A 25,279-nucleotide genomic window follows, 5' to 3' on the forward strand; every position below is an offset into this window, starting at 1 on the left:
AAATCCTCTCAAAGACTTTGCAACAGCAGACATGAGGCTGATAGGTCAGTAATTTTCAGCTTTGGATCTATCCCCCTTTTTAAAGATAGGTGTGATATAGGCTAGTTTCCATTGGGAGGGGATATACTTTTGATCAAGTGAATTTTGAAAAAGTATAGATAGTTCAGGGGCAATTTCTCGAGCAGCTTCTTTTAGCAGGCGAGGATGAACGTTATCAGGACCAGCACTTTTGTTGATGTCCAGGCTTTTGAGTTGTTTTTCAACCATAAAAGTAGCAATAGGGACTGTCATGCACTTGCATCTGCTGATACATATTCCAGTAAGACCCAATCCATGGCTCTTGCTATTTTAGTCACAACTTGGAGAAAATTGTCAGCAGTAATATACAATTTCTAGAAATGTGGATTGAGGTATGTAGCAATTGTAATGAGTGTGATCTGAACACTCTAGCCAAGCTGTTTGAACGTTCTCAGATCTCAGCAACATTTCAGAGCCAGCACAAAACATAACTATAGAACAGGCTATGCCAACCTATGGATACATCTGTGCATGCTGTGTATCAGCATATATAAGTCATTATATTGACCAGATTATTCTTCTTCTCAGCCATTTGCAAAACAATTTTCTATGTTGGATTTTTCCTGCTGGATGTTCAACAGTAGATACCAGAAAAAGCCAAAATAACATTGTTTTGACAACAATGTATACATTCCAATATTCAATATCAATATTTGGTGCAATATATTCATATATCAAAATCCAAATATTGCCCAATGCTATATTAAACTGACAATCCAGTCATTTGTTTTGTTGTTTTTTTTTTTTCAGTAAAGTGCAAATTATGTTATGGTCTTGAGAAGTCATGGGGGTTTGTCAGTCATACTCATTTAATTTGTGCTTGTTTTGAGCTTGACTTAGTTGTTTATTGTAATTTATGTTTGTTTTGGGCTTCATTATTCATTGATGGTGATTTATGGTGATTTTATGCTTGGAAAAATTTTTGCATTTATTCCTGCTCATTTTGGGCTTAATCTTCACTTTTCTTTGAAAAACATCTTTTCTGGAAAAAGTTTTTTCAATTAATATTTCAAAATAATCATCGAAAAATAACCAAATAGAAACTGAAACCATAGATACATCATTCAATATTCTAGAAATGGAGAACTCTAGAAAAAGATCTGTTTGAAATATCAAAGCAACTCAACTTCCCTAATGCATACATATCCCCTATTTAGGACAGCCAATTAACAGGAGTGGATGCCATGGCCACATAATGGAAAAAGATATATTTGCATAATTACTCCCCAATAGTACTTCTCTTACCAATTCTTAGAAAAGTAGAGACAGATCAAGGTTTGATTGGTTTTCTAATGTGATGTGTATCTGCTTAAATTTTACCTGAAAGCATTGCCTAAAATACCAGACACTCAGCCAAAATAGCATTTTCCAACCAAGTCAAGAAATATTAGCTTTTTGCACATGAACATTGCTGTCAAACATCTTTCAAAAAAAAAAAAAATGTTTTCACATGACATCTCACAACTTATCATTTCTCCTCAGAGATAGCCAACAATTTACCAACATGATCTCAGACAGAAAAAGCACCATAATTGATGCATACTGAGGGATTTTCATCTAGTAACAGCACCTGTGAGTGTTGTATGTGAATTCTTTGTTTCCAATCAATGAGGGGTTGTCATTTTCTATAACTGATGGGTACAGAGCAGCAATTTCTTCAATAAAAACTTTTTGCTCTGCTCATCAAAGTATACAAAATAGTAAAGAAATGGTTCCATTGTAACTGAACCACCGTGTAACTGAACCCCAAGCAACTGAACCCCTGTAACTGAACCACAGTGCAACTGAACCACCGTGCAACTGAACCGCCGTACAACTGAACCACCGTGCAAATCAACCACCGTGCAACTGAACCCCTGTGCAACTGAACCCTCGTGAAATTGAACCCCCTTTAACTGAACCCTTATGCAAATCAACCTCGTTTAACTAAATCCCCGTGTAACTGAACCACCCTTTAACTGAACCCCCGTGCAAGTGAACCACTATACAACTAAACCACCGTGCAACTGAACCACCATGTAACTGAACCCTTGTGCAACTCAACCACCGTACTTACATTGGGTAAAACACAAGTTAGAATCTTTACATGTTCAACCTTGTGAAATTGATTACTTTTTCAAGTCTTTATATAAATTACTGTCAAGATGATTTATAAAAATGCTCTGTTTTGTTGTCACAAAAACTAAGAAAATCGGACATCATAAACTCTTAAATCCAGGTTTATTTCTCTTTTTTATGTCTCTTAATGGGGGTTTCTTCACCCTATCACTTTCTACGGGTCTAAGCGTTTACCCCCCTTCCCCGAGGAAAATTTCCCCTCCTCCACCCACGGAAACCCAATCACCTGGAAAATGCCCCCCCCTTGTGGAAATTATGGTTTTCAAAATTTAAAAATCTTCTTTGAGTTGTTATTTTTTAGTTTAATTGAGAAGCTCTAAGGGGAGTGGAAAAGTGGAATTTATGTGTAAATCTTGCCCCCCCCCCTCTGTGCAAAGATCTTCCAGCAAACCCCCACTCAAAACATTTCCGTATGTTTCCCAATGACAAATACTATCTGTAAGCAACTAGACAAATCAAAAAAAAATTTTAAAGGGTACTGTAACTTCTGCAATGGGGTTATCTGATTGTTTTGTAGCTAGAAAGAGAGGGAGATACCTCAAAGGGTGCATTTTGATGCCAAAACTTCTCAGCTCTCATTGAGCCTTCAAATAAATACAGAACCAGCTCTAAGGGAGAGACAACAGAGGGATGGAGGTACAAATTGTTTGACAATCCCCAGGCATTTCTAGCCTTTTTTTTTTTTTTTTATAAGACGAAAGTGATTGGAGACTAACCAACCGCAAGAGGCATTTTTTTTAGGGGGAGGGGGGGAGATTTTCCACAGGCAGGTATTTTCTGGGGGGGATTTTCCACGGATAGGTATTTTCTGGGAGGGGGGTATTTTCCATTAGGTGTTATTTTCCGCGGGGTTTTTTCCTTAAGGGATGTTTTTTTGCAGGGGGGAGGGGGGGGGTAAACGGGGGCTCTCGCCATCTACATACTGCAACTTTTTTTACCACTTTGCTTATTTTATTGTTTTCATTTTGTGGTATTTTCTACACTCATAGTTGTTTCTTGTTTGGTTTGAAAAAGGTTAATTACCTGCTTCGGTGGAGCCAACACAAAAGCTACTTTCTCTTTGTGTTTGGGAACTTTAGGTTTGATTTTTTTTTCTTACATAGATGTATCAGGCCTTTCCTGAACGATGAATAATAAAAATCTGTGCTGAAAATATCGGAACTTTGAGAATTTAGATAACAAAAAAAATCACTTTTGGTTGTGCTTTCTTTAAATTAATTAAAAAGATTCTTTCGAAAACAATTTTTCAAACAAAAACAAGAAGCCATATTAAACCAAAGACTAGCATAAATAAATTCCTATAATAATTCTAACGCAAAATGACAAGCAACTGCAGTACTGTTTTGCTTAATGGTACACAACAGCTATAGACAGTCGAATGAATGCCGTGATGGAGACCTGTAAGCAGGTAATTGTTATCTAAATTAATTTAAATAAACTTTCCGAAAAATAACTTTTTCAAAGAAAAGTAAAGGCCAGTTTAAATTTAAGCTCAGCAGATACAAATACCTTTTAAAATTCAAACTTCAAATGGCCAGAAATTACTATTAAAGAATAAATGAAACCCAAAACGAACAGAAATTAATTAAAGAATCATAGCAAAAACATACAACAAGTAATAATATAAATGAACAAATAGATCTTAAAGCAAGTAATGCTTAGTTTGAATATGAAAATCAAGCTTAAAACAAAAAAAAAATTCCTATTGAAGCATAAATGAAACTTAAAACAAACAGAAATTAAATAAACAATAATGCAAACAAACATACAATAGATATTAATTTAAATTAGTAACTGAATCTTAAAACGAGTGAAACTTAAATTGAATATGCAAATCAAGATTGAAATGAACAAAAATCACTGCAAACAAGAGTTTGGGTATCACCTTCTTCTCTCACTGTAAAAGTCTAAAACCTACTGCATCATTGGCACTTCACTGAAAACAAATTTTACGACAAATATTTTCTTTTGTACTTAATATAGAAATAAACATTAAAATTATAGTAACATTTTGAACTGATGAGCTTTCAGCAATTAATATCATTATATTAATTATTTACAGCATTGAAAATAAAAATAAACTTACAGTGAAATAAATTCTTGAACTGATGAATCTTTCAACAATTAATATCATTATACATCAAATATTCAGTTTGATGTTGCTTATGCTTTCCAAGACTATTCAAGACGCATATAGTTTTCAGTAAAGCGCCAATGACGCAGTTGGTTTTAGACTTTTATGGTGAGAGAAGGAGGTCATACCCAAACTCTTGTTTGTAGTGATTTTTGTTTGTTTCAAGCTTGATTTGCATATTCAAATTTAAGTTTCACTTGTTTTAAGATTGATTTATTAATTTACATTAATATCAATTGTATGTTTGTTCTTTCTGTAATTTGTTTGTAATTTCTGTTCGTTTTAAGTTTCATTTATACTTCAATAGGAAAATATTTTTTCGTTTTAAGCTTGATTTTCATACTCAATCTAAGCATTACTCGCTTTACGATCTATTTATTCATTTATATCATTACTTCTTGTATGTTTTTGCTAGGATTGTTTATTTAATTTCTGTTCGTTTTGGGTTTCATTTATTCTTTAATAGTAATTTCTGGTCGTTTTGAGTTTTAAAAGGTATTTATATCTGCTAAGCTTAAGTTTAAAATGGCCTTTACTTTTCTTTGAAAAAATTATTTTTCAGAAAGTTTTTTTTAAATTAATTTTGTTTGTTTTTGATTGCAAAAACTTTGAAGTTTTTAAAAATCCTTATTTCGAAATCGAACTTTAAAAAAAATCAAATAATCATCAAAATATCAAAACTGGTATCAAAGTAACAATATCAAAGTGAAAAAATGGGTTTAAGACAACCTTGGAGTTTTTATTATCTGATGTTTGAACTATTTTTAACAAAATGGCTATCTCAAAATTTTTATTAGATGGGTTTGGAGAAAAAGGGTGTGGGGGATTTGTAATTAACGTTTGGTCTCTTTTGACTCTTTAAAAGTGAACTAAAACTTTCTATTTTCAATCGAATGAGCCCTCTTTGAAGTTTATACAAGTACCCCTTCTATAAGAACCATATATATCCCCAGAGTATAACTTAAAACGCCTGTCCCTCGGCCCTGGGGGGTTGTGTCAACCCTAGAGTTTTAATAACTTTTGACCCTTAAAAAGGGCACTAGAACTCTCGATCTCCAATTGAATGAGCCCCCTTTGAAGTTTCTACAATGGCCCCTTCCATTTGAAGTGCCTCTGGGGAAAAAATATTAATAAATAACAAATAATAAAACATTGGAGCCATATGGCCTTTACTATGGCAATGCTACAGTGTTGCCTCTGATATTTAGGATATTGCAGTACATGCCAATGAGCTGGAACCCACACAAGAAGTGAAGTTTGGTTAATGCTAATGAAATAAAACAAAATCAGATGAAAATAAAATAGTTTAGAAACAAATTTTGGCTGTATATTTGCACATTAAGGGTGGGGGGGGGGGGGTAAAGCATAGCATATATTAAATACACAACCTATTCTAGGTACCTTTTCCCCCCCTAAACCCCAAAAAAACAAAATTTTAAATGTTGTAAACACAGCAACAAACCACAGTCTGCAATCCCATTCTCTATTGAAAGAAACCCGTTTGGCTAGTTTCTTAAGCATCTTCCCTATATAATATATTGCTTGGGTTCAGCTAATTGACAAGTACCAACAGCGCTTATATGCCCTTTTGAAAACCTGCATGCAAATAATATTTTTGTTTAATCAAAACATTCTCTAAACATTCCTTAAAAGTTTCACTTTAATACTCTTAGCATTATTAGTTACAGTAATCATAGTAGTAATATTAGTAGCATGTACATGGAGCCTTCTGGCTAGTTTGAAGTCCCTTGCCGACAACTTATCCTGAAAGGTCTAACTTACTAATAGAAGCCATTCTTGAGATATTTCTGTGTAACCCTTTTGAGAATGTGTATAATCATAGGAATTCCTGTGTTGTTTTAAAGTCACTTTTCTGTGAATAGGCAGTATGGCAGCGGAGTGCACCTGGTGACAATAAATCACATCAGTCCAGTTTTTGTCAGGAAAAATTTGCTCAGTGATAATTTATTACTCCCCCTGGCATTATGCGCCCCTAGGTCCAGGCATAGGGATCTAGTGGTAAATCCAGGACTGAGCATGCACATATTTCGTTCTGTTGAATTGACTTTCCCTTCAAGCACTCTCTAAAAAATCAAACTTAATGCACAAATCCCTTTTTGAGATACACCATTTTGAAAATCTGCATGACCTCAAATACCCCATTCTGTCAAATTTTCAACTTGATCACCATAGCCTTAATAGTGCTAGTTTAATAGTAGCAGAGCTCATAGTAGGATCAGTAGTAGTAATAATAGTGTTGAATTAGTAGTAGTAGTAGCAGTATTAATAGCAGTAGTAGCAGGTAGATGCCCCAATGTTTAATCTTGATACGCAAAGCTGTTCCAAAAAAAATTGCTGATACACCTGTATCAGCAACTTTGTGCTGTTGCAAGTTACCAATTTTTAAAATTTAATGTTTATATAGACGGGATGGTCGTAAAAGCTTTGAAAGAAGCTCATTCGATTGGAAATTGAAAGTTCAATTTCAATTTTGAAGAATCAAAGGTAATCACAGGACAATCAGCCTTTCCCTCTTAACCAACACCCCCCCCCAATACATCCAATCAAAACAAAAATAAACATTTTGTTCAAAATAGTTTGAAGATCAAATAACCATACCTTTGGGGTTAACAACCCCACCAGCAGCATCGGGGGCATGGGCTGTAAGTTAATCTAATTACTTATTTCTAACATATAAGGTTTATGTAGAAAAAAATTTGTATGAACTTGGGGGGGGGGGCTCATTTGATTGGAAATCAAAATTTCCAGTGTGCTTTTTCAGAGTTAAATGTGATTGGAGGGCTTCCACCCCACCCTATTTTCCCCCCAAATACATCCGATATAAATTTTGGGACAGCTATTTTATTTAAAACAGTTTAAAGGTTAAATAACTATACCATAGTTAAATAACTATGGTTCATAACCCTATTGTGTTTTACCCAATTCTGTGTTTTACCCAATATGCTTGTGTTGTACCCAATATGTGAGTTGCACAAGGGTTCAGTTGCATGGTGGTTCAGTTGCACAGTGATTCAGTTGCATGGTAGTTCAGTTGCATGGTGGTTCAGTTGCACAGGGGTCCAGTTAAATGGGGGTTCAGTTAAATGGGATTGGGTTGCACGAGGGTTTAGTTACACAAGGGTTTAGTTAAATGGGGTTCAGTTTCCCAGTGGTTCAGTTACACAAGCGTTCAGTTGCACTGGGGTTTGGTTATATGGGGGTTCAGTTACAGGGGTTCTGTTGCTTCGGGTTCAGTTACGCGCACACCAAAGAAATACACTCCCTTGTGCAAATATTGTGGATCAAGAGCCAAGGGCACATTAGTCACTTTAGCTCTGCAACTTTCAGTGTCTTCTAGGCCTTTTGATACATTATGAGTTCATAAATTGCTAACACATAAAAGAATAAACTTGATTGCACTGGCCCTTAGACTGAGGAGTGAAATATATGCACTAGATTGTCCATAAGCATATAATTTAGTAAATGGTAACCTATAATTACATTTTTATAATCAGAATTTTGAGCCAAGACTCAGAAGTCTTAGTAAGGAGCAATAGTTTCAAAAATATGATTTGTTCTTTACTAAACTATAAAAAGGCCAAAGACTTTGTCTCAGCTGGAACCTAAAAAAAAAAAAAAAAAAAAAAAAAAAAAAAAAAAAAAAAAAAGAGCAATGTCAAAACCAAAAATGGTCAGACATAGTATTATACAAATTCAAACTTGAAACAAAACAGAAACCACCATGAATGAATAAATGGAGCCTAAAACAAACAAAACATAGGCCTTTTTTTTATTAATGACCCTAACATACATTTATTTAAATATACTAGCAATTACAACACAATAGAACTAAAAAAAAAAGTCTTTTATCAGGGATGTACATAGGGTGAGCAGGGCTGAGGTGCCCATGAATCTGAAATTTTAAGTTCTTCAAATTTCTAAGGACTTCATATTCAAATCATCAAATATTTGCATTTATTATCCCCCCCCCCCCATGACAAGAATGTCTGATATAATCCCTGACCAGGACTGATTTAAAAAAAAAAAAACTTCTACAAAATTCCACCAACTAAACCATAACAGAACTATGTCATAACAAGACAAACAGAAATTATTTATAAAACAGCAGTAATTTTTAACTGAAAGATCAAACATCTTTCTACAATCTTATGAAGGTTATTAGTATTCATAGGCCTAGTCAGGATTGACCTACCAAGTTTTGACAAAATCTGATAATATTGATGCCAAAATGTCAAACATTAGTAGACTACCATCAATGAAGAATAGGTCTAGCATAGGTAGGATACACACCAAGTTACAAGACAGTACCTAATCTTGGATACTTTGATTAAAATGTATGTTTCATAAAGGTGAATAGCAGGTTCCTACTCATGGACATAATTTAGACAGTTTTGGAAATTTGGGACTGGGCTAATTAAGATTGGCTAATCACAATATAGAAAAACCTGTTTTTAATATCTTAATTAAACAAAAGCTACTCTTGTATAATAAACCTGACATACCTCAGACATACCATCAGCGAAGAGGTGATATGATAATGACCTACAAACTGCTCAAGTCTGACGACAAGGACCTCTTTCAGCCTGCCCAGTCGTCAAGAACCAGGGGTCATTCAGCAAAGCTTTTTTGGAAGCGTGCTAATACACGTAAGAGGAACCATTTCTTCTCCAACCGCATCATAAGCCTCTGTAACGATCTGAGCAAAACGACAGTGAGTTCACCATCCATTGACAGTTTCAAAGCCAATCTCGATAAGGAATGGGAAACCAAACTATGGCTCACGCAATGGGATGAAGCTGATGTCCCGTGGCCCTATCATCACTAACTGGCATACACTGGACTTGTCCATATCGCTAGCAAGTGCGATTTAAGGTAATTTAAGGTAATATAATTATTCTGCTTCACAACAATTCCCTTAGATTGAATGTAGCCTACCCATGATTATTTCTGTCTACAATTTAGATAGATTTTGTTTTTACAAGTCCAAGATTCCATGTCCAAGATTAGGGTTCACTGTTGATTATCAATGCATTTAAAATTACTAGAGTTGGATATGGTTAAAATATCAAACCTGATCGCACACTTAAGGTAATACCCCCAGGACTTGGACAATGCCTAATCTCAGATAAATAACTTCAATTAAAATGTATCTTCTAAAAATATAGATTCTTGATACTGGATATGATGTAGGGTTCTAGGCGTTTACTCACCCCCCCAGAACATATTCCCCCATGGAAAATACCCTCCAGGAAAATATCCCCTGTGGAAAATAAGCCTTTCCAAATTTGAGAATTTTATTTTTCTATTTTCTGTAGGGGGAATAAATTTTTGTTCTTGTGTATTATGCGCCACTCACTCATATTTCTGCTGTGTAAAACTCAAGAACTAACCAGTTTCTTTGTTAGTTTTTTTTTTCAGCTTAGCACAAGACAAGAGAAAGACAAGTGACAGAACATATGGGAAATATATAATTTGAGCTATGCATTTGCACCTAAGGAGAGGTGGGGGGGGGGGTTAAGAATTTGGAAAGTTTGAAGTCAGAATACAATTCTTTCTAGGTATATGACCACTAAAAAATTAGAGAAGAAAAGCAAAGTATCTGGAAATTTTGTTAAGTAAAAAAAAAAAAAAAATACCATTATAAAATAAATTTAATGTTTCCTTTAGAGTTTTTTTTCCAAGAGTTAAGTGTTTTTTTTTCAATGACCATTTTTTCCAAGCATTAAGTACTATTATTAGGTTAATTGAGTGTTTCATTTAAGTGTTTTATGATGATTGCTGATCAAAGCTTAGGCTATTTTTGCATTTCATTTATGTTATTTTACTCTGTTCATTGCCGTATATTTGGCTTTAAAATACACTTATCTATCTATCTATCTAATATGCAGAATAATTGTATCAAACACATTTTCCCTGCAGACTCGCTATACTTTACCCCCCCCTCCAAATGTACAAATCTATAGCTCAAATTTATTTCTAAAGTAACAAAGAAACTAACAAAAAAAAACAGTATGTTCTTGAATTTTAAACAGCATAAACTTGAGTGGTGGCACATAATACAGAAGTACAAAAATTCCTTCCACCTACAGAAATTAAAAAATAAAACTCCAATAAAATTCTAAAATTTAGAAAGCCCAATTTTCCATGGGGGTTTTTTCTGGGGGGGGGGGGTAAACACCAGCCACCATGATTTAGATAAGCCAATTTGGAATTGGCCAATAGCCTGGTGTACAAAAAGTGGGGTAGCATGGTAGCCATGCTATTTGGCAGTTTTCATGGCCTAGCAAAACTTGTTTAAGAGATTTTATCAAACAATGCTAATGCTTTCACTGTTGCCAAATTTGTCAGCAGGTTTTGGAATTTTGTCAAGTTCTGCTACTGGCTGCTTTGGAACTTTTTGCATACATGCTGACAGCAATCTATGTAAACTTTTTCTTTTAATTCAAGCAGAAACAGAAATTATCTTATCCAAGCCTATTGAAATAAGAGGTAAAATTTTGATTTGGTGTCTCTTCTGAAGGAAACAGGCAAATCAAATACATATTATTAATAGAAATGTGCAGTATATTATAGTGGAGAATTTCATTGTTTTCTTTTAGTTTTTTTAATCCTAAACCTATACCCAGGACCATTAGTAGCTTAGTGGCATCAACTCACAGAAATTTGGTAAATTTTCTAATTAACTCACCAATGAGATTGCTAAGAAATAGACATAGTCTACTTTTAGAATCAGAATTTCATCCTGAATCTAAATACTATATTTATTTGTATAAGAAATGAACTTTACCTCCCTGAATGTACAAATATATAGCTTACCCTGAATTGTATCTAGGCCTTTGCACTGAATTCTCTGTAAATCATACCTTTCTCCATATTGATTTAGTGGGCTAGTTTTTCAAAAATAGTGAAAAATTCATTATATTGGCTATACATACTTCAGGATAGACCTATATATTTGCATATGAGGGGGAGGGGAGAATGCATTAAGTTCATTTCTGACATAAATGTATATTTTATTTGGATTCAGGATGGAAATCTGATTGTAAAGGTAGGGTAAGATACCCAGTAGTTGGCTAGCTAATCTACTCTTTGTTGACTAATTATTGTAAAATCTCTATAGCTCTACCTAGAAAGTAAATGGCTTATCAACACCACTGCTGTCTCATCCACCTGGAAACTACCCTTAAGGGGTTATGATAAGCAAAGTCTTGTGACATCACATACTGGGTTCAATTATACCATAACCAACATCAGCATGGGAAGAAATTAAATGGTAAAATTCTACTTTAGTTCCTTTTACCTATCTTGGAAAGGGGTGAGGTTAGGAAAATGAAACTTTCAGGGATGGGCTAAAATATGTCTTGGGAAGGTATTTTGAAGTACTTATCTCCTCTCCTTCTCCCTCTAGAGGATCCTGAAACTTGCCTACATGACAAAACAATTTTGACGAAACAACATTTTACCTTAATTTTCAGTTATAAGATTCTTTTTCTCTGGCTTTAGTTCTGAAAATGCAATTCCTGTTATTTGAGTAGTATTTTAAGCCATATCAATGTTAATTTTCAAAATTTAGGAAATGTATTTGAATATCTTTAAAACTCTATAAATCAGGATTGAGCAAAGGGTAAAGTTCTACCAAATCATATTATTGAGTTAGGAATAAAGTGAATACACCATTCAATGCCTTTTTTTATGCTGATTACAGTCAATATATATGAAATCATATTATTGAGTTAGGACAAAAGTGAATACACCATTTGATGCCTTTTTTATGCTGATTACGAATATAATAAGCATTTCTATTGGAAATGAATTTCAGCCCCCCCCCCCCTATATGGGCCAATTCAGGGTTAGGTTAGGTATAGCCTACATAGGGGGGGGGGGCTGAAATTCATTTCTGTTAGAAATGCTTATTATACTCGTAATCAGCTTAAAAAAGGCATTGAATGGTGTATTCACTTTATTCCTAACTCAATAATATGATTTGGTAGATATTGACCCTGATTACGAATATAATAAGCATTTCTATCGGAAATGAATTTCACCCCCCTCTATATATACCTAACCTAACCCAACCTAATCTAACCCTGAATTGGCATTTATAGGGGGGAGCTGAAATTCATTTCCAGTAGAAATGAATATTATATTTGTAATCAGCATAAAAAAAGGCATTGAATGGTGTATTCACTTTAGTCCTAACTCAATAATATGATTTGGTAGATATTTACCAAGCAAAGTTGTGAAGCTGAAAACAATTTTGTTGGACTTCATTTTAAGCAGAAGATCTATATTACAAGGTTTCACTTTTATAGCCTAACACACAGATTTTTAAAGGCCAGGACCCTCTAGAGGGAGAAGGAGTGGAGGTAGGTACTTCATAATACCTTCACAGGACATATTTTAACCTGTAGATCTATAACTGAAAGTTTCATTTTCCTAACCAAACTCCTTTCCAAGATAGCCAAAAGTAGCTAAAGTAGAATTTTACTGCCTTTTTTATGCTCTTTCCAAATATAACAATAATTTTTGATGGAGATGAATTTTACCCCCAGCCCTATTTATAGCAATTCAGGGTATATATTTGCACATTAGGGAGGTGGGGAAAAGTTTATTTCTGATGCAAATGAGAGGTAAGTTGAAACTTTACCCCCATCCCCCTTAATGTGCAAATATATACCCTGAATTGGTATACATAGGGGTGGGGGTAAAATTCATTTCTGACAAAAATTATTATTAGGCCTATATTCTTAAAGAGCATAATCAAAGGCATCAAGTAGTATGTTCACTTTATTTGTAAGTCAATAATATGAACTGCCAAAAATTTACCCAAAATATAACCTTTTATTAAAATCAATAGGTGAAAAAGGCACAAACAGGTTGAAGGTAAAGTAAGCCAAGCCTCTTTCCACAAAAACAAAAAGAACCCCACTATAAGCTGTATCTTCTTTTCATTTTTAAAATCACAGAATATACGAAAATAATGCCATCTGTTAGTAGCATTAATAAATTTATAAAGTAGCGTCTTCATTTGCTTTTTTCAGATGAATAACTGTTTCATATTACCATTGCGTAATGTAATAATGTAAATAATCTACGATTGATCATCCATAATTGAAAACCAATCGTAATCAAGGTCAAATTCATAGGGGTAATAAGCAAACCAGTGTTACAGGCCTCGTTAGCCCGTGCAAACAGCTAGAACACGGCAAAGTGCTTTCTGTACTGGTGACCAAATAACACAGTCCTTGATGAGGTGAATAAAGAACCATCTTCTTTTAATGAAATTTGACAAGATTTATCTTGTGACCTATGATCGCTGAGTTGAAAATCTCGGAAAATAATACATTCTTAAAAAAAATTTTAGGATTGAAGGGGATGTAAAATTGGAATTTTAGGCTACAATTTTTTTCATTTTTCAAGGGTACATGTAGTTTATCAGACAACACTAATTTTATAGTGGCAATCCTCAACAACCCTCTCTTCTATATAGTGTAAATTCATTTGGTCTTTTATTTGATATTAATTAAAAAAAAAACTTTTTCCACAAAATAAGATTTTCAAAGAAAAGTAAAGAACTCCATTAAACAAAAAATGAGCAAACATAAAATCAAATAATTTACCAAACGTGAAACTACATAAATTAACATCGATAAATAAATGAAACCCAAAACGAGCAGACATTACAATAAATAACCGAGTCAAACTCAAAACGAGCAGAAATTAACTTAAATTGGGCTCAAAACCTTTATAGCTTCCCAAGGCCAGAACATAATTTGCACTTTACTGAAATAACACAAATGAATGTGCATTGTCAGTTTAATATACATTTACTGATATTTAGTAATCAAAATCTCAATATTATTTGATTTATTAAAGTTATAAAAGTATAAACATTTATATTTTTTCCAGTAAAGTGCAAATTATGTTCTGGCCTTGAGAAGGCATATGGGTTTTGAGCCCAACTTATGTTAATTTCTGCTCGTTTTGAGTTTGACTCGGTTATTTATTGTAATTTCTGCTCGTTTTGGGTTTCATTTAGTCATCGATGGTGATTTATGGTGGTTTCACGCTTGGTAGATTATCTGATTTTATTTTTGCTCATTTTTTATTTAATGAAAATCTTTACTTTTCTTTGAAAACTTATTTAGTGGAAAAAGTTTTTTTAATTAATTTCTGTTCGTTTTATATTGACATAGTCTTTTCAGAGAAAAGAAAATAATACTTTAAATCTTTTGGTTTTTTTAAGAATTTATGGTTTGGCCTGCTATTTGTAGGCAGGAGAAAAATTTTCAACAATTTTTAAGAACAGACACCCTCTTAAAAATCTGGACACAAATAGTAGTGTTTAATTTAGTTTCATACCTCCTCTAGTTGACCTGAAATGGAAAACTTGATACCATTCCCAGAAGAATCTGTTTAATTTCTTTGATAGATTCGACACACCTGCGTTATTTTCATTTGATTAAATGTAAAAGCAGAAGTAGCGACGAAAGTTTAAACATAATAAACTCAGTCATTTTAAAGATACTGCTTAGATGCCTTACTGGGAATTAGCATTAACATAGTGAATTGTGATTTAATCTTAAGGCAATATTTATTTTTTAAACAAAATGGGCAAATGAGATGGTGGGCGTGGGAGGGGGATTAGTTTCCTTCCAATCATTTTCAACTATTAAAAAGGGCATCAGCCCTTTCTATTTTCAATCTAATGAGCCCTTTCCGAAGTTTCTACGACAACTCCTTCGATAAAAAGTGCCCTGGTCTAAACAACAACAACAACAAAAAAATAATACATTATATCCACATCGATCTTTACTATAGAAATGCTAATCCTTCCAATTACTTTCGCCTACTGAAAAGGACACTAGGCCTTTCGAATTCCAATCGAATGAGCCTTTTTCGAGTTTCTACGACAACACTTCCTATAAACACCTTATATGACCCCAGGGCATAAATTAAAACTCTTACCCTAAGGGCTGCGAGGGTGGTTGTCATCTTCTAAGACCTAATTTCCAGAAGTTTCAACTACGTTACACAAAATGGCTATCTCAAAATTTTAATTGGATGTGTCTGGGAAAAGGGTGGGCGTGAGAGGGGCGTTAGTATTTCTCCAATCACCTTCAAGTATTAAAAAAGGCACTAGCCCTTTCAATTTCCAGTCAATTCTTTTGAAGTTTCTACGACAACGCTTTCAATAAAAAACTTTTTATGCCCCCAGGGAATAACTTACACCCCTCGCCCTGAGGGCTGGGGGGGGGGTTGTCATCCTCACAGACCTAATTTCCAGAGCTTTCTACTACGTTGAACAAAATGGCTATCTGAAAATTTTGAGTGAATGCATTTGGGGGAATGGTGGGCGTGAGAGAGGGGTTAGTTATACTCCAATCACTTTCAACTATTAAAAAGGGCACTAGACCTCTCAATTTCCAATTGAATGAGCCCCTTTTGAAGTTTTTATGACCACTCTATCATTAAAAACCTTATATGCCCCCTGGGCATAACTTACAACCATTGCCCTGAGGGGACTCTCGGGAGTTTGTCATCCTTAAATACATAATTTCTAGAACTTTCAACTACGTTGAACAAAATGGCTATCTCTAAGCTTTGATTGAATAGGTTTGGGTAAATGGAGGGCGTGAGAGGGAGGTTAATTACTCTCCACTTACTTTCGACTATTAAAAAGTGCAATTTCAATTTCCAATCAAATGAGCCCTTTTTGAAATTTCTACAACAACTTTCTATATAAACCTTATATGCCCCCAGGGCACAAATTACAACCCTTGCACTGAAAGCTCTGATGGGGTTTTTATCCTAAAAGGCCTAATTTCCAGAAATGTTAACTACGTTGAACAAAATGGATATCTCAAAATTTTGATTGGATGTGTTTGGGGAAATGGTGGGCGTGAGAGGGGGGTTTTGCCCATTTCAATAAAAACCTTATATGTCCCAAGGGTATAACTTATAACCCTTGCCCTGAAGACTTTGGGGAGAGTGTCCTGCTCAAGGTATAATTTCCTGAACTTTAAACTTCGTGGAACAAAATGGCTATCAAAAAATTTTGATCGGATATGTTTGGGGAAATGGTGGGCGTGGAAGGGGTGTTTGTTGCCTTCCAATCACTTTCGACTATTAAAAAGGGTACTAGCCATTTCAATTTCCAATCAAATGAGTCATTTTTTAAGTTTCTAAGACGACACGTTCAGTAAAAGCCTTATATACCCCAGGCCATAACTTACAGCCCTTGCCCTGAGGGCTGTGGGGGAGTTTCTTCCTCAAAAAGATAATTTCTATCTGGAAATCCACAAAACTGAACAAAATGGCTATCTAAAAACTTTGATTGGATCTGTTCGGGGAAAAGATGGGTGAGAGGGGGGAGCTAGTTGCCCTCAGATCACTTTCGACTATTAAAAGGGGCACTAGACCTTTGAATTTCCAATTGAATAAGCCCTTTTTCAAGTTTCTACGACAAGGATTTCAATAAAAACTTATGTGCCACCAGGGCATGACTCCTTGCTCTGAAGACTGTGGGGGGAGAGTCCTGCTCAAAGGTATAATTGCCTGAACTTTAACTGCGTGGAACAAAATGGCTATCTCAAAATTTTGATTGGATGTGTTTGGGGAAATGGTCGGCGCGGAAGGGGTGTTAGTTGCCTTCCAGCTACTTTCAACTATCAAAAAGGGTACAAGCCATTTCAATTTCTAGTCAAATGAGCCCTTTTTGAACTTTCTACGACAACGCGTTCTATACAAACTTTATAAGCCTTCAGGGAATAACTTACAACCCTTGTCCTGAGGGCTGTAAAGAGGTTGTCATCCTCAAAGACCTAATTTCCAGAACTTAACACTACGTTGAACGAAATGGCTATCTCAAAATTTTGATTCGATATGTTCGGGGGAATGATGGGCGTGAGGAGGGGGGGGCTAATTGCCCTCCAATCACTTTTGACTGTTAAAAAGAGTACTAGCCCTTTGATTTCCAATCAAATGAGCCCTTTTGAAGTTTCTACGACAACACTTTCAATAAAAACCTTATATGTCCCCAGGGAATAACTTACAACCCTCGCCCTGAGGACTGGGTGGGGGGGGGGTTGTCATCCTCACAGACCTAATTCCAAGAACTTTCCACTACGTTGAACAAAATGGCTATCTGAAAATTTTGATTGAATGTGTTTGGGGGAATGGTGGGCGTGAGAGAGGGGTTAGTTACCGTCCAATCACTTTCAACTATTAAAAAGGGCACTATCCCTCTCAATTTCCAATTGAAAGAGTCCCTTTTGAAGTTTTTACAACAACTTTATCATTAAAAACCTTATATGCCCTTTGGGCATAACTTACAACCTTTGCCCTGGGGACTCTGGGGGGTTTGTCATCCTTAAATACATACTTTCCAGAACTTTCAACCACGTTGAACAAAATGGCTATCTCTAAACTTTGATTGAATGTTTTTGGGTAAATGGTGGGCGTGAGAGGGGAGTTAATCACTCTCCACTCATTTCGACTATTAAAAAGGGCAATTTCAATTTCCAATCAAATGAGCCCTTTTTGAAATTTCTACAACAACTTCCTATATAAACCTTATATGCCCCCAGGGCACAAATTATAACCCTTGCACTGAATGCTCTGATGGGGTTTTTATCCTAAAAGGCCTAATTTCCAGAAATGTTAACTAATTTGAACAAAATGGATATCTCAAAATTTTGATTGGATGTTTTTTGGGAAATGGTGGGCGGGAGAGGGGGGCTTTTTGCCCATTTCAATAAAAACTTTATATGCCCCCAGGGCATAACTTATAACCCTTGCCCTGAAGACTTTGGGGAGAGTGTCCTGCTCAAAGGTATAATTTCCTGAACTCTAAACTTCGTGGAACAAAATGGCTATCAAGAAATTTTGATCGGATATGTTTGGGGAAATGGTGGGCGTGGAAGGGGTGTTTGTTGCCTTCCAATCACTTTCGACTATTTAAAAGGGCACTAGCAATTTCAATTTCCAATCAAATGAGTCATTTTTGAAGTTTCTACGACGACACGTTCAGTAAAAGCCTTATATGCCCCCAGGGCATATCTCAAAATTTTGATTGGATGTGTTTGGGGATATGGTGGGCGTGAGAGGGGGGTTAGTTGCCCATTTCAATAAAAACTTTATATGCCCCCAGGGTATAACTTATAACCCTTGCCCTGAAGACTTTGGGGAGAGTGTCCAGAGAGGGGGGTTAATTACTCTCCACTCATTTTCGACTATTAAAAAGGGCAATTTCAATTTCCAATCAAATGAGCACTTTTTGAAATTTCTACAACAACTTTCTATATAAACCTTAGCATGCCCCCAGGGCACAAATTACAACCCTTGCACTGAAAGCTCTGATGGGGTTTTTATCCTAAAAGGCCTAATTTCCAGAAATGTTAACTACGTTGAACAAAATGGCTATCTCAAAATTTTGGTTGGGTGTGTTTGGAGAAATGGTGGGCGTGAGAGGGGGGTTAGTTGCCCATTTCAATAAAAACCTTATATGCCCTAGGGTATAACTTATAACCCTTGTCCTGAAGACTTTGGGGAGAATGTCCTGCTCAAAGGTATAATTTCCTGAACTTTAAACATAGTGGAACAGAATGGCTATCAAGAAATTTTGATCGGATATGTTTGGGGAAATGGTGGGCATGGAAGGTGTCTTTGTTGCTTTCCAATCACTTTCTACTATTACAAACGGAACTAGCAATTTCAATTTCCAATCGAATGAGTCATTTTTGAAGTTTCTACGACGACACGTTCAGTAAAAGCCTTATATGCCCCCAGGGCATAACTTACAGCCCTTGCCCTGAGGGCTGTGGGGCAGTGTCCTCCTCAAAAACATAATTTCTATCTGGAAATCCAAAACACTGAATAAAATGGCAATCTAAAAATTTTGATTGGATATGTTTGGGGAAAAGGTGGGCGAGAGAGGTGAGCTAGTTGCCTTCAAATCACTTTCGACTGTTAAAAAGGGCACTAGACCTTTGAATTTCATATTGAATGAGCCCTTTTTCAAGTTTCTACGACAAGAATTTCAATAAAAACTTAAATGCCCCCTGGGCATAACTCCTTGCTCTGAAGACTGTGGGGGGAGAGTCCTGCTCAAAGGTATAATTGCCTGAACTTTAACTGCGTGGAACAAAATGACTATCTCAAAATTTTGATTGGATGTGTTTGGGGAAATGGTCGGCGTGGAAGGGGTGTTAGTTGCCTTCCAGCTATTTTCGACTATCAAAAAGGGCGCAAGCCTTTTCAATTTCTAATTAAATGAGCCCTTTTTGAACTTTCTACGACAACGTGTTCTATACAAACTTTATAAGCCCCCAGGGAATAACTTGCAACCCTTGTCCTGAGGGCTGTAAAGAGGTTGTCATCCTCAAAGACCTAATTTCCAGAACTTAAAACTACGTTGAACGAAATGGCTATCTCAAAATTTTGATTCGATATGTTCGGGGGAAGGATGGGCGTGAGGAGGGGGGGGCTAATTGCCCTCCAATCACTTTTGACTGTTAAAAAGAGTACTAGCCCTTTAATTTCCAATCGAATGAGCCTGTTTTGAAGTTTCTACGACAACACCTTCTATAAAAACCTTATATACCCCCAGGCCATGAATTAAAACACTGGCCCTGAGGATTGTGAGGGAGTTTCCTCCTAAAAAACATATTTTCTATCTGGAAATCAACTATGCTGAACAAAATGACTATCTCAAAGTTTGGATTGTATGTGCTCGGGGGATTGATGGGCGTGGGGGGGGGCTAGTTGCCCTCCAATCACTTTCGACTATTAAAAAGGGCAGTAGCCCTTTGAATTTCCAATTGAATGTGCCTGTTTTGATGTTTCTACGACAACGCCTTCTATAAAAACCTTATATGCCCCCAGTGCATAACTTAAAACCCTTGCCCTGAGGGTTGTGGGGGAGTGTACTCCTCAAAAATATATTTTCTATCAGGAAATCAACTAACCTGAACAAAATGGCTATCTCAAAATTTTGATTGGATGTGTTTGGAGGAATGATGGGTGTTGGGTGGGGGGCTAGTTGCCCTCCGATCACTTTTGACTATTAAAAAGGATACTAGCCCTTTGAATTTCCAATAAAATTTTCTACGACAACACCTTCTATAAAAACTTTATATGCCCCCAGGGCATAACTCCTTGCTCTGAAGACTGTGGGGGGAGAGTCCTGCTCACAGGTATAATTGCCTGAACTTTAACTGCGTGGAACAAAATGGCCATCTCAAAATTTTGATTGGATGTGTTTGGGGAAATGGTCGGCGTGGAAGGGGTGTTAGTTGCCTTCCTGCTACTTTCGACTATTAAAAAGGGCACAAGCCATTTCAATTTCTAATCAAATGAGCCCTTTTTGAACTTTCTACGACAACGCGTTCTATACAAACTTTATAAGCCCCCAGGGCATAACTTACAACCCTTGCTCTGAGGGCTGTAAAGGGGTTGTCATCCTCAAAGACCTAATTTCCAGAACTTAAAACTACGTTGAACGAAATGGCTATCTCAAAATTTTGATTCGATTTGTTGGGGGGAATGATGGGCGTGAGGAGGGGGGGGCTAATTGCCCTCCAATCACTTTCGACTGTTAAAAAGAGTACTAGCCCTTTGATTTCCAATCGAATGAGCCTGTTTTGAAGTTTCTACGACAAAACCTTCTATAAAAACCTTATATGCCCCCAGGCCATAACTTAAAACACTTGCCCTGAGGGTTGTGAGGGAGTTTCCTCCTCAAAAACATATTTCTATCTGGAAAACAACTACGCTGAACAAAATGGTTATCTCAAAATTTTGATTGGATGTGTTTGGGGGAATTATGGGCGTGGGGGGGGGGCTAGTTGCCCTGCAATTACTTTTGACTATTAAAAAGAGCACTAGCCCTTTGAATTTCCAATCAAATGAGCCCTTTTGAAGTTTCTACGACAACGCTTTCAATAAAAAACCTTATATGCCCCAAGGGAATAACTTACAACTCTCGCCCTGAGGGCTGGGTGGGGGGGGGTTGTCATCCTCACAGACCTAATTTCCAGAACTTTCTACTACGTTGAACAAAATGGCTATCTGAAAATTTTGAGTGAATGTGTTTGGGGGAATGGTAGGCGTGAGAGAGGGGTTAGCTACCGTCCAATCACTTTCAACTATTAAAAAGGGCACTATCCCTCTCAATTTCCAATTGAATGAGCCCCCTTCGAAGTTTTTACGACAACTCTATCATTAAAAACCTTATATGCCCCTGGGCATAACTTACAACCTTTGCCCTGGGGACTTTCGGGGGTTTGTCATCTTTAAATACATAATTTCCAGAACTTTCAACTACGTTGAACAAAATGGCTATCTCTAAGCTTTGATTGAATTTGTTTGGGTAAATAGAGGGCATGAGAGGGGAGTTAATTACTCTCCACTCACTTTCGACTATCAAAAAGGGCAATTTCAATTTCCAATCAAATGAGCCCTTTTTGACATTTCTACAACAACTTTCTATAGAAACCTTATATGCCCCAGGGCATAACTTACAACCCTTGCACTGAAAGCTCTGATGGGGTTTTTATCCTAAAAGGCCTAATTTCCAGAAATGTTAACTACGTTGAACAAAATGGATATCTCAAAATTTTGATTGGATGTGTTTGGGGAAATGTTGGGCGTGAGAGGAGGGGGTTAGTTGCCCATTTCAATAAAAACCTTATATGTCCCAAGGGTATAACTTATAACCCTTACCCTGAAGACTTTGGGGAGAGTGTCCTGCTCAAAGGTATAATTTCCTGAACTTTAAACTTCGTGGAACAAAATGGCTATCAAGAAATTTTGATCGGATACGTTTGGGAAAATGGTGGGCGTGGAAGGGGTGTTTCTTGCCTTCCAATCACTTTCGACTATTACAAACGGAAATGGCAATTTCAATGTCCAATCGAATGAGTTCATTTTTAAAGTTTCTACGACGACACGTGCTGTAAAAGCCTTATATGCTCCCAGGGCATAACTTACAGCCCTTTCCCTGAGGGCTGTGGGGGAGTGTCCTCCTCAAAAACATAATTTCTATCTGGAAATCCAAAACACTGAATAAAATGGCTATCTAAAAATTTTGATTGGATGTGTTTGGGGAAAAGGTGGGCATAGAGAGGGGAGCTAGTTGCCCTCAAATCACTTTCGACCATTAAAAAGGGCACTAGACCTTCGAATTTCCAATTGAATGAGCCCTTTTTGAAGTTTCTACGACAAGGATTTCAATAAAAACTTAAATGCCCTCAGGGCATAACTCCGTGCTCTGAAGACTGTGGGGGGAGAGTCCTGCTCAAAGGTATAATTGCCTGAACTTTAACTGGGTGGAACAAAATGGCTATTTCAAAATTTTGATTGGATGTGTTTGGGGAAATGGTCGGCGTGGAAGGGGTGTTAGTTGCCTTCCAGCTACTTTCGACCTTCAAAAAGGGCACAAGCCATTTCAATTTCTAATCAAATGAGCCCTTTTTAAACTTTCTACGACAACGCGTTCTATACAAACTTTATAAGCCCCCAGGGCATAACTTACAACCCTTGTCCTGAGGGCTGTAAAGAGGTTGTCTTTCTCAAAGACGTAATTTTCAGAACTTAAAACTACGTTGAACGAAATGGCTATCTCAAAATTTTGATTCGATATGTTCGGGGGACTGATGGGCGTGAGGAGGGGGGACTAATTGCCCTCCAATCACTTTTGACTGTTAAAAAGAGTACTAGCCCTTTAATTTCCAATCGAATGAGCCTGTTTTGAAGTTTATACGACAACACCTTCTATAAAAACCTTATATACCCCCAGGCCATAACTTAAAACCCTTGCCCTGAGGGTTGTGGGAGAGTGCCCTCCTCAAAAACATATTTTCTATCAGAAAAAAAGCTACGATGAACATAATGTATTTATCAAAATTTTTATTTGATTTGTTTGGGGGAATTATGGGCGTGGGGGGGGGTCTATTTGCCCTGCAATCACTTTTGACTATTAAAAAGGGCACTAGCCCTTTGAATTTCCAATCGAGTGACCCTGTTTTGATGTTTCTACGACAACGCCTTCTATAAAAACCTTATATGCCCCCAGGGCATAACTTAAAACCCTTGCCCTGGGGGTTGTGGGGGAGAGTCCTCTTCAAAAACATATTTTTTATCAAGAAATCAACTACGCTGAACAAAATGGCTATCTCAAAATTTTGATTGGATGTGTTTGGGGGAATGATGGGCGTGGGGTGGGGGAGGGGCTAGTTGCCCTACGATCACTTTTGACTATTAAACAGGGTACAAGGCCTTTGAATTTCCAATCGAATTTTCTACGACAACACCTTCTATAAAAACCTTATATGCCCCCAGGCCATAACTTACAACCCTTGTCCTGAGGGTTGTGAGGGAGTGTCCTCCTCAAAAACATAATCCTATCTGGAAATCAACTACGCTGAACAAAATGGCTATCTCAAAATTTTGATTGGATGTGTTTGGGAGAATGATGGGCGTTGGGGGGGGGGGGGCTAGTAGCCCTCCAATCTCTTTCGACTGTTAAAAAGGGCACTTGCCACTCCAATTTCCAATCCAATGACCCCTTTTCGAAGTTTCTACAACAACTCCTTGGATACGAAGTGCCCGAGTGGAGAAAAAACACATTGTGCCCACATCGTTCTTTACTTAGGCAGCGCTAGCGCGCTGCCTATGACTTTCAAAATTTTTTACTCAACAACAGTAAAGTTGAATCAGGAAAAAAACCTCCCTCCTGTCTTTCAAATCAGAGGCAACGCTGTAGCGTTGACTATAGTAAAGGCCATACGTCTCCAATGTTTTATTATTTATTTTTTTTCCCTGGAGGCACTTCATATGAAAGGGGTCATCGTAGAAACTTCAAAGGGGGCTCATTCGATACAAAATATGTTTTTGAAGAGGACACTCCCCCATAACCCTCAGGGCAAGGGTTTTTAGTTATGCCCTGAGGGCATATAAGGTTTTTATAGAAGGCGTTGTCGTAGAAACTTCAAAAAAGGCTCAGTCGATTGCAAATTAAAAGGACTAGTGCCCTTTTTAATAGTCGAAAGTGATTGGAGGGCAACTAGAACCCCCCCCACGCCCATCATCCCCCCAAACACCTCTAATCAAACTTTTGAGATAGCCATTTTGTTCAGCTTAGTTGATTTCCTCGACAACGACTAAGACAATGCTCCAAATGCTCATCCTCTTCTTGGCAAAGAGGGCAAGCAAACCTGCTGTCCGGGACACTTTTCCTCCTCTAAAAAAATTTCAATTTATAACGAATCGGAAGGCAATTAGATCATAGCTGCATCCAATATGTAAGGTATCTAGAAGGTAAATTTAACTTAAAATAAAATTCCTGACCATATATTATTTTAACCTCTTTATAATACCTTAAAGTTTCCTAATTTTTAATCTCCTCCCCCCATTTCTGTATCGTCTGGTCCTCCAGCACCCGCTTGATTTCCTTGTCCAACTGTAATTGTTGACTAGTTGGTCCAAGGCCATCGTTCCATGCGAAAGAAAAACCTGTCTTATCCAGTACTTCTTTAACTTTAAAAGGCCAAGATCTTCTCCTATGTAGCTGAAATAACTCATCATATGCAGCCTTCAGTAACCTATCACTGGGAAACTGTACAACCCTTAGCCAAAATTTTATCATTTGGACAGTCCTATAACTTTTAATAGACCACAGTCCAAGGTCTCCTTTAAGAAACTGGGTATGGGTTATTCTATGTAACCCGTACAATCTCTTAAAATAACCTAGCTGAACGCTTTCTAACTGGGCAGCGTTCTCGTGTCCCCAGATCTCTGCTCCGTAATGGAGAATAGGCATAATCTTAGATAAAAAAAACAGTCAAAAGTGATTTGAGGGCAACTAACCCCGCTTTCATGCTTACCTTTTTCCCAAACACATCCACTCAAAATTTTGAGACAGCCATT

At 36.7% G+C, this 25,279-nt stretch overlaps 1 protein-coding gene across 2 annotated transcripts in view; it reads right to left on the minus strand.

Moving 5' to 3' along the window:
- Positions 1-13,307, minus strand: part of Ptp69D (Protein tyrosine phosphatase 69D) — a 170,453-nt gene extending 157,146 nt beyond the window's left edge. The window contains exon 1 of one of the 2 annotated variants that reach the window (XM_089097834.1): positions 13,190-13,307. The gene's annotated coding sequence lies outside the window, so the exon portion shown is untranslated. Of the gene's footprint in view, positions 1-13,177 lie in introns of both variants that reach the window. The other variant, XM_089097908.1, reaches the window with a different exon arrangement.
- Positions 13,308-25,279: the final 11,972 nt, after the last annotated feature.

Source organism: Artemia sp. Qi Xiang Cuo, chromosome 1 (genome assembly GCF_049724085.1).
Source record: "Artemia sp. Qi Xiang Cuo chromosome 1, ASM4972408v1, whole genome shotgun sequence".
Taxonomy (NCBI): domain Eukaryota; kingdom Metazoa; phylum Arthropoda; class Branchiopoda; order Anostraca; family Artemiidae; genus Artemia; species Artemia sp. Qi Xiang Cuo.